General features: G+C 39.3%; 1 long non-coding RNA gene across 4 annotated transcripts; it reads right to left on the reverse strand.

The window, feature by feature from the left end:
* Positions 1-2,703: 2,703 nt before the first annotated feature.
* On the reverse strand, positions 2,704-10,286 carry LOC120082408. Of its 4 annotated transcripts, none has more exons than XR_005483164.1 (6): positions 9,800-10,286; positions 9,414-9,708; positions 3,919-8,736; positions 3,692-3,827; positions 3,533-3,601; positions 2,704-2,943 (listed from the first exon to the last, which is right to left on the reverse strand). It is a non-coding gene; the product is annotated as an uncharacterized LOC120082408 (long non-coding RNA). The 4 variants fall into 4 exon arrangements; XR_005483165.1 differs by having other exon boundaries at positions 3,919-4,310; positions 7,037-8,736; positions 9,414-10,279; XR_005483166.1 differs by having other exon boundaries at positions 9,548-10,286.
* Between the last annotated feature and the right edge of the window lie 384 nt (positions 10,287-10,670).

The following is a 10,670-nucleotide window of genomic DNA, read 5'->3' on the forward strand; positions in this document are numbered from 1 at the left end:
ACTTTTATGATCTACATTTTAACCATTAGCATTACATAAAATATTTAGACTTGATAACTTAACCCATTAGTTGGAGAGGAAAAACTATTGGATATGTATAGGGAAAGAAGGTGAAAGTTTGGTGAAGATTTGAAACATAAAATGAATGTAATTATCATTATTTACAAATTTTTAAATTAGATTGAAACTTCAAATTAAAATGATGTTTTAGGTACAAATTTAACATATATAAAAATTAAATTTGTAGTTTCTTCAATTTGAATGAGTTACATTTTATTTTTATCAAGTAACAACTCAATTGAGTTAAATTTGATAAATATTTCAATTTTTGTATTTATTTGATTTTATGTTGTATTTTGGAGAGCTACTAAGTTGTTAGCCTATAAATAGCAACTTGGTTCTTCATTTGTAGTATCCCATTCTAAATTGAAGAGTTTGCTTCTCTCTTTTTTTCTTTCTTTTGTTCTTGAGTTGAGTTGAAAGCAAACATCCAAGAGTTCTGCTAGATTCAAGTAGTTCGAGGTTGTAGTTCTACCGGAGTTAGTCGTTGTATCCTATTGAGATGATCGTTGTAGTCTGCTTGTAGCCCATGCAGATCAATTGTCTTCAAGACAATGCTTACAAAAAGCGCGTCTTGCCTATGTTGTGAAGTCTCCAAAGATTTTGAAGTTCTTTCAATTCTTTGGTTATTTTCATATCTAAGCCTTGTTACACAATCTGCTTTCGTTTGAGTTTGAATATTATACATTGAGTGTATTATTTCTAGTAATTGAGATGTAATCAGTTTGCTAGTGTATTCAGTTTTGTATATATCATTTCCCCCCAACAATTTGAAGACAATTATTATATTTGAACTGATGGCTGAAAACTCTTCCACCAATGTCGCTACTTCTACCATTGTCAAACCTCAGGCTGAAAACTCAGATAAGTTCAAGGAAGACAATTTCAAGAGGTGACAATAGAAGATGATCTTCTATCTCACTAGACTAAATCTTGCTCATATTTTAAAGAAAGATTGCCCAATTATCCCGTCAGAAGCTGTAACACTTGAAACAGAAGCTGAAAGCAAGCATGCATGCATTCAGACTTCCTATGTCGTAATTATATACTTAGTGGTCTTGAGAACACTTTGTATAATGTCTATTACAATGCCTACAATATGTCAAAACTATTGTGAAAAGCATTAGACAAGAAATACAAGCTAGAAGATGGTGGTACTAAGAAATTTCTTGTGGTAAAATTCTTAGATTATAAGATGATTGATACTAAGTTGGTAGTCAATCCGATGAAATTGCAAATTATCATTAGTTATTTGGAAGTAAAGGATTGGACATCAGTGACTCATTCCAAGTTGCTGCTGTGATTGAGAAGTTACCTCATTCCTGGAAGGATTGTTATCTCAAAGACAAGCGAAATGAGTTATCCATGGAGAACCTCGAGGTAAAACTCTGTCTAGAAGAGGATAATAGAAATGGAGATGAAAATCCGCTAGAAGTTGAAGTCAAGGCTCATATTGTTGAAGCTTTAAAACATAAACCCAAGAAGCAGAATTTTAAGAAGAAAAATGTGAATAATGGGTCAAGGAATGATGCTAGTAAGTGCATTCGTGGTAATTGTTGGGCTTGTGGTAAGAGTGACCATACTGTTGCAATGTGCAGACATAAGAAGGAACAAAGTTCCAACAATCAAGCCAATATCGTGAAAAATGACGATCTAATTGGTGTCATTTTTTAGGTAAATATGGCATCAGACAACAAAGGTTGGTGGATTGATACTAGTGTTACTAGGCACTTTTGTAAGGACAAGACATTGTTCATTACATATGAGAAGCTAGATGGCAACGATAAGCTGTACATGAAAAATATTTCAACCACCTCTGTGGAAGGCAAAGGGAAGATCCTACTTAAATGGACTTCTGGAAAGATACTTACCCTCAATGATGTGTGGAATGTGCCAGAGATTTGAAAGAATCTAATGTCAATAACCCTTCTTAACAAAATTAGGTTCAAGCTTGTATTTGAGTCAAATAAAGTTATTTTGAAAAAATGGGGAATGTATGAGGGAAAAAGCTATCTAAATGATGACATGTTCAACTTGAATGTATTGGCACAAATGCCAAAGATATTAATAATTTCAACTTTTCTACTTAGATTGTTGAGTTGTGTGATATTTGGTATTCTAGATTGGGACATGTCAATCATCATTCTTTAAATAGAATAGTAAGCTTAGGACTATTGTTGAATTTTAATATTAATAATAGACACAAATGTGAGGTTTGTGTTGAATCAAATTTTACTATAAAGTCATTTTCATCTGTGGAAAGAAGTAATGATGCTACTCGATTTAATCTACAGTGATGTATGTGACATGAAAAGTATTCCCACAAGAGGTGGTAAGTGATATTTTGTCATATTCACTGATGACTGTAGTGAATATTAATATATATATTTATTATATAGTAAAGTGAAAGTTTTAATGTTTTTAAAACATATAAGATAGAAGTTGAAAATCAACTTGAGAAGAAAGTAAAGGTGCTCATACCAGATAAAGGTAGTGAATCATCATCACTTTATGAATTCTATGAAGTTAATTGTAACGATCCGACTCCCTAGGACTTAAGTTAGGCCGTTACTAAAAAAAATATGCATGCATGGAACTTAAAACGACACTCTTTTATGGTGAAATAAATGCTAATTAGATAAGGGGAGTTCAAAAGTCCTTAATTAAATGCAAATGTTAAAACAACAATAGGGTACCCATAAATCATAAAGGTTAATAAATAAGTACGAAAAACAATTCTCAATAATAAGTTTCAAACACCAAAACTAAAATTTAGCAAAACATAAAAGGAAATCTAAGTCTTATGAGCGAAAGCATAAAAATGGTCTCAATGGCTCGATCACGGATTCCGCTTGTCATTCATCGGCACGTCCCTACCCTTACCTGAAATAACAACATGAGAACGAATGAGTATAAAATACTCAGTAAGTAATCTTGCTACTGGGTCAAGCTAGGCATCTATGTCCTCTAGATGCTACCTCTGGTGAAACACATAAACTGCTCTAGTCCTCATGGGACACATATACACATGATACAGAAGGAAACTGAGTCCTATCCTACTGTAGTTAAGTATGCCCATTACCTCTGGTGAATCTCGAAGAAAACACAATATCTAATGGGAATCTAACTAATTAGTAAGGACATTTGCACAGTCTCAACATCATAATCATCAAACCTCAACATCATGGCTCTACAACATACACATATACCTCAACATCATGGCTCTACAACATACATGTATACCTCAATATTCTCAGATCAAATACAACCATATGGAATCAAGTATCATCTCATGCTAGCATTCAAGTGTCTAGGTGCACAAATAAATCTTTCAGATCTTTTACCAAAGCATACATTGGTTATAATATACTATCAGTCTATCATGTTGTTATTCTACCATAATATTCATCTATCATGCTAGCATACATCTAGAGTATGGCCCGTGGGCAGTTCCAGTAATAAGATTACTTACCTCGAAATTAAATCTAACAAAAAGTAATCTACACCCTCCTTTAACTTAGTAAAATTCTTGAATCGCACCCTGAATAAAAAAAATTAAAAAAAATTAAGTTCGACAATCTGGACTAAATTCCAAATACGAAAATACCTCATATGCCACAAAACAACTTACTCAAACGATGTGCTGATCCAGAAATCTATTCCAAGCTTAGCACGGAGATTCCAATCTATTCATAACCCAAAATTCCTAAAGCCAGCTCTAATCGTACTAGGTAGTGGTTCCCGATACCTTGAAAGTTCAATCCACGCTTCACAACATAATTGGTATAACCAAAATTAGACCAAAACTCAATGGGTGACCAAACCCATTCAAGAAAACACACAAATCTTAGATCTTACCCCATATTCCAAGCTTCTGGCGAAAACCCCACGGAATGGCGGTAGAAGAGGATGAACCCGACAGCTAGCAGTTGCTATACTGGTGGACAGCGGCTAGAAGGGCAAACCGGAACAGCGCGGAGCAGATTTGAACAATGACACGGGTATCAAAATGTCGGAACGACTGCTGATGCATCTGGAAGCGACGACCGTCGAGGGGTTCGCACGCGGTCGGGCCTCGACGAACGGTGGGGCGTTGACTGGGTAGCAATAGTAGCAAAACGCAACAAAGGGTGGTCGGCTAGGGCAAAAACCTGGACGGCAAGTGGCTAAGGTCGAACCGTTGGCGTCTGGACAACGGGCTGAGGAGGGCGGCGGTCAAGGTCAGCGGCGAGAGTGAGCGACTGCTAAGTCTGCGTGAGGAAGAAGAGGGAAGGGGGAAGAAAAAGAAAAAATAGGAAAGAAAAGGAAAATAAATAAAATAAAATATATTTTATTTTATTTTATTCTTTTCTTAATCCACATAAATTCTTTAAACTCCCTTTCTTTAAAAAAGATTTAACTCTTGCCATTCAATTTTAACATAAATATTTTTCAACGTCCATAACTAAATTCCCGCAATTACACTTAAGATCCAAAATTCCAAAAATGTCCTCAATTAGTAAAAAAATTACTAAAATAACATTAATACTACTAAAAAAAATAGGGGTGTTACATCCTTCCCTCATTAAAGAACTTTCATCCTCCAAAGTTCATTCTTGAAAAAGCTTCGGGTACTGGGCCTTCATCTAATCCTTTCGTTCCCAGGTAGCCTCCTTGAACTGGTGATTCTGCCACAGGACTTTCACAAAAGCAATTTCCCAGCGGCGCAATGTCTTTACCTCTATGGCGAGGATCTCTACAGGCTTCTCTTCGTAGCTCAAGTTTTCATTCAACTACAAGGGCTCAAAGTCAACTATATGGGATGGGTCTATCACATACTTCCTTAGCATCAAAACATGGAAGACAACAATGCCAAACGGTAAGCTACGAGGCCAACTCGTTCCAGGACCTCGAAAGGTTCAATGAATCTCAGACTCAACTTCCCCTTCCTGCCAAACCTCATAATACCTTTCATGGGTGCCATTTTTAAGAACACTTTCACACCAGTCTCAAATTCCAGGTCCTTACATCTTACATCAGCATAACTCTTCTGTCTGCTCTGAGCTGTATGCATACGAGCCCTGATCTTCTGTATTGCCTCATTCGTGGCCTAAACTAATTCAGGTCCTAAAAATTTCCTCTCTCCTACCTCATCCCAACATACAGGGGACCTACAACTTTTCCCATATAGGGCATCAAACGGTGACATCCCAATAGTGGACTGGTAGCTACTATTATAAGAAAACTCCATTAAATACAAGTGAGCATCCCAGCTTCCTGAAAACTCTATGGCACAAGCACACAACATGTCTTCCAATATCTTATTCAAACGCTCTGTCTGCCCATCAGTCTGTGGGTGAAAAGCTGTACTGAAATCCAACCGAGTCCCAAAGCTGCCTAAAGACTTTTCTAGAAATTAAACGTGAAATGAGGATCTCTGTCCGACACGAGTGATTTTTGTTCATGCTTTTTTAACTGTCGTGAAGCGTAAGCAACTACTCTGCCCTGCTGCATCAATACGCATCCCAACCCCTTCTTGGACGCATCACTGTAAATGACAAAACCACCTGATCCATCTGGTACTATAAGAATTGGGGCTGAAACCAACCTCTGCCTTGAGGTTTTGGAAATTGTTTTCACAAGCCTCATTCCAAACAAATGCGGCTCCCTTCCGGGTCAACTGAGTCAATGGGGCGGATATGCGAGAGAAGTCCTTTACAAACCATTTTATAGTAGCCTGCTAACCCTAGGAAACTGCGCACGCGGTCGGGCCTCACTGACTGTGGTTGGACGAGCCCAACTCGTAAGTGCCTCGATCTTTGCAGGATCCATATCGACATCTTCCTTCGATACTACATGTCCTGAAAAGGACATTTGCCTCAATTCACATTTAGAAAACTTAGTATACAGCTTATTGGCCCTCAATGTCTCCAAAACTTTTCTCAAATGCTCCTCATGCTCGACCTCTATCTTAGAATAAACCAAAATATCATCAATAAAAACAATCACAAAGGTGTCGAAGAATTCCTTGAACACCCTATTAATCAAATCCATGAACACTACTGGTACATTCATTAGACCGAACGACATCAGTATGTTATTGTCCTTTATTCTCAGCTGGTGGTATCCTGACTAGAGATCAATCTTGGAGAATACCGTAGCTCCCTGCAACTGGTCAAACAAATCATCAATTCGGGGAAGGGGATACTTTTTCTTGACGGTCACCTTGTTCAGCTCTCTGTAATCAATGCACAGACGTAACGATCCATCCTTTTTTTTCACAAACAAAATAGGTGCACCCCATGGTTACACGCTAGGGCGTATGAAACCCTTGTCCAACAACTCTTGCAATTGGACATTTAGTTCCTTCAACTCTGCCGGGTTCATCCTGTATGGAGCCTTCGAAATAGGGGTTGTGTCTGGCTCCAACTCAATAGCAAAATCTATCTCCCGCTGCGAGGGCAGTCCGGGAAGATCCTCTGGAAAAACGTCTGGAAAATCCCTCACTACTAGCTCCGAAGTCAAGGTGACTTTAGTCTCTCTAGTGTCCACTACACTGGCCATAAATCCCCAGGCTCCTTGGTCGAATAGTCTACTGGCCTTCAGTGCTGAAATCACTTTAGGTAGGACTACGGTCCCAACCCCTTTAAACTTAAAACTAACTCCTGTAAGAGGGTTAAAGATGACCTCCTTACGAGAGCAATCTATGCTGCATGATTAGCAACTAACCAATCCATGCCCAATATCACATCAAAATCGTGCATATCTAAAATTATCAAGGTTACATCTAATGCATGATTGGCTACTTCTACCTGACATGCTTTTATCTTTTCTGTAGCTAACATGATCTCTCCTGATGGAGTGGAAATGGACAATGCAAAAGGCAAAGGTTTTGAGACTAACATGACATGCCTCATAAATACCGCAGATATAAACGGATGCGAAGAGCCACAGTCAAACAAAACTAAAGCATGGTACCCCAAAATGGGCAGCGTACCTGTCACCATGGTGCTTGACTTCTCGGCCTCACGCCGAGTGGTAGAAAACACCCTACTTTGCTGCTGTTGACGACTCAGGCCCCCCTGAAACAAGCTTACGGGCTGGCCCCTGTGTTCAGGCACGTTCCTCCTCGGGCATCTCTCTGACATATTCCCCTTCTGGCCACATCGAAAACAGATCCCAGAGCCGGATAGACAATGTCCCCAGTGTCGCTTACCACAAGTAGTACATATCGGCCTATTTTCCCTGCCAGTCACAACTTGGGAACCCTGCTGTCCCCACTAACATAAAGCATTCACTGTGATCTGGTTCCTCTGTTGATGCTCAGGAGCCCTGGGCTCAGCCTTCCTTTTCTGACCTATGGAGGTCCCAATCTCGAGCGACCTCCTGTAATCCTCTCCCATCTGGGAGTCAGCATCAATCCTCACAGCGGCCCGCAGTACTGCAGCATACGTCTTTAGGTTCAAGGCATGCACCATACCTCGCAGTCCGCTCCTCAAGCTCTGGATGAATCTCTCTGTCATCGCTGCTTCGGTGGCTACTAGTTTAGGAGTAAAACGAGACAGCTTATCAAATTCCTGTTCGTACTCCTCCACTAGCATAACCCCCTACTTTAAGTTCAAGAATTCTGCCTACTTGTTGTACCAAGTGTTGGCCAAAAAATACTTCTCATAAAAGCGCTCCTTGAACTGCTCCTAGGTTATAAGCTCCCCACCAGTATCAATCATCTTCTCTGCTGAACGCCTCCAGATTTCCGTGTTACCAATCAATATGAAACCTGCGCATTGAAGCTTGTGCTCTTTCGAGCACCTTATAAAACCGAATATTGTCTTAATAGATGACAACCACATCTCTACTTTGGTGGGGTCCCCCAACGATCCATCAAAGAAGAGAGGGTCATACTTCCGGAAATCCCTCAGATGTTTAGCCTCAAGAGACAGGCCCTGCATGTCTCTATCCTGCTCGGGTCTGTTGTAATTGCTCGAGTGGCACAGCTTCCATTGCCTTTTCATCAATTTGGGTCACAGGGGGATTTGGAGCTACCGGAACAGTCTGGTTACTCTCAGCTCTCTCTGCTTGTACTTTTTATCTAACTGTCTTTCTTGATCTAGGTTTAGGTGCCATGTCCTGTCATGAGTTCATACGTTAACTAGCTATTTCTGGGTCTTTCTCAGAAATCATGCATTTAAAACACTACATCATTGTTCTCATATATGCATTGAAACTTTCATTAGTAGGACGTACCGGGCGATGATGAGGGATCCGTTACTGGGCCACAGGGACTATCTAGACTTACATAGTAAGTCAGTCTACAGAACCCAAAACATGGACTCTGATACCAACGGTAACGACCCAACTCCCTAGGATTTAAGTTAGGTCATTACTAAAAAGAACATGCATGCATGTAACTTAAAACGACACTCTTTTATGGTGAAATAAATGCTAATTAGATAAGGGGAGTTCAAAAGTCCTTCATTAAATGCAAATGTTAAAACAACAATAGGGTACCCATAAATCATAAAGGTTAATAAATAAGTACGAAAAACAATTCTCAATAATAAGTTTCAAACACCAAAACTGAAAATTTAGCAAAACATGAAAGGAAATCTAAGTCTTATGAGCGGAAGCATAAAAACTGGTCTCAGTAGCTCGATCACGGATTCCGCTTGTCATTCGCCAGCACGTCCCAACCCTTACCTGAAATAACAACATGAGAAAGAATGAGTATAAAATACTCAGTAAGTAATCCCGCTACTGGGGTCAGACTAGGCATCTATGTCCTCTAGATGCTACTTCTGGTGAAATACATAAACTGCTCTAGTCCTCATGGGACACATATACACATGATACAAAAGGAAACTGAGTCCTATCCTACTGTAGTTAAGTATGCCCATTACCTCTGGTGAATACCGAAGGAAACACAAACTAGTGAATCCCGAAACACAAATTGGTGAATCCCGAAGGTGAATCCCGAAGGAAACATAATATCTAATGGGCATCTAACTAATCAGTAAGGACATTTGCACAGTCTCAATATCATAATCATCACTATACGAATTTATGACATACATATAAACCTCAACATCATGGCTCTACAACATACACATATACCTCAACATCATGGTTCTACAGCATACATGTATACCTCAATATCCTCACATCAAATACAACCATATGGAATCAAGTATCATCTCATGCTAGCATTCAAGTGTCTAGGTGCACAAATAAATCTTTCAGATCTCATACCAGAACATATATTGGTTATAATATACTATCAGTCTATCATGCTGCCATTCTGCCATAACATTCATCTATCATGCTAGCATACATTTAGAGTCTGGCCCGTGGGCAGTTCAAGTAGTAAGATTACTTACCTCGAAATTAAATCTAACAAAAAGTAATCCACACTCTCCTTTAACTTAGTAAAATTCTTGAATCACACCCTAAATCAAAAATTAAACAAAAATTAAGTCCGACAATCAGGACTAAATTCCAAATACGAAAATACCTCGTATGCCACAAAACAATTTACCCAAACGATGTGCTGATCCAGAAATCTGTTCCAAGCTTAGCACGGATATTCCAATCTATTCATAACCCAAAATTCCCTAAAGCCAACTCTAATTATACTAGGAAGTGGTTCCCGACGCCTTGAAAGTTCAATCCAAGCTTCACAACATAATTGGTATAACTAAAATTAGACCAAAACTCAATGGGTGACCAAACCCATTCAAGAAAACACACAAATCTTAGATCTTACCCCAGATTCCAAGCTTCTGGCGAAAACCCCACGGAACTACGGCGGAAGAGGATGAACCTGACAGCTAGCAGCTGCTACACCGGCGGACAACAGTTGGAAGGGCGAACCGGAACAGCGCGAGCAGATCTGAACGATAACGCGGGTAGCAAAATGCCGGAACGACTACTGATGCATCTGGAAGCGACGGCCGTCGGAGGGGGGGTTCGTACGCGGTCAGGCCTCGACGAACGATGGGACGTCGACTGGGCAGCAATGGCAGCGGAACGCAATGAAGGGTGGTCAGCTAGGGCAAAAACCTCGGCGGCGAGCGGCTAGGGTCAGACCGGCGGCGTCTGGGCGGCGGGTTTAGGAGGGCGGTGATCAAGGTCAGCGGCTGTTAGGTCTGCGTGAGGAAGAAGTGGGAAAGGGGGAAGAAAAGTAAAAAAAAATAGGAATGAAAAGGGAAAAAAATAATAAAATATATTACTCTTTTCTTAATCCACGTAAATTCTTTAAACTCCTTCCTTTCAAAAATATTTAACTCCTGCCATTCAATTCCAATATAATATTTTCCAACGTCCATAATTAAATTTCCACAATTACAATTAAGATCCAAAATTCCAAAAATGTCCTCAATTAGTTAAAAAATTACTGAAATTACATTAATACTACTAAAAAAAATACGGGTGTTACATTAATGGTATAATCCATCAAACTACAACACTTTATACACCACAACACAATGTTGTAGCTGATAGAAAGAACCAGAATTTAAAGAATATGGTTAATTGCATGTTAAATAATTCAGGTTTACCTCACAATATGTGGGGGAGGAGCTTTGCTTACAAAAAAGTTTATACTAAATAAAATTTCATACAAATAAGTCACTTTA

This window comes from Benincasa hispida, chromosome 8 (assembly GCF_009727055.1).
Source record: "Benincasa hispida cultivar B227 chromosome 8, ASM972705v1, whole genome shotgun sequence".
Taxonomy (NCBI): domain Eukaryota; kingdom Viridiplantae; phylum Streptophyta; class Magnoliopsida; order Cucurbitales; family Cucurbitaceae; genus Benincasa; species Benincasa hispida.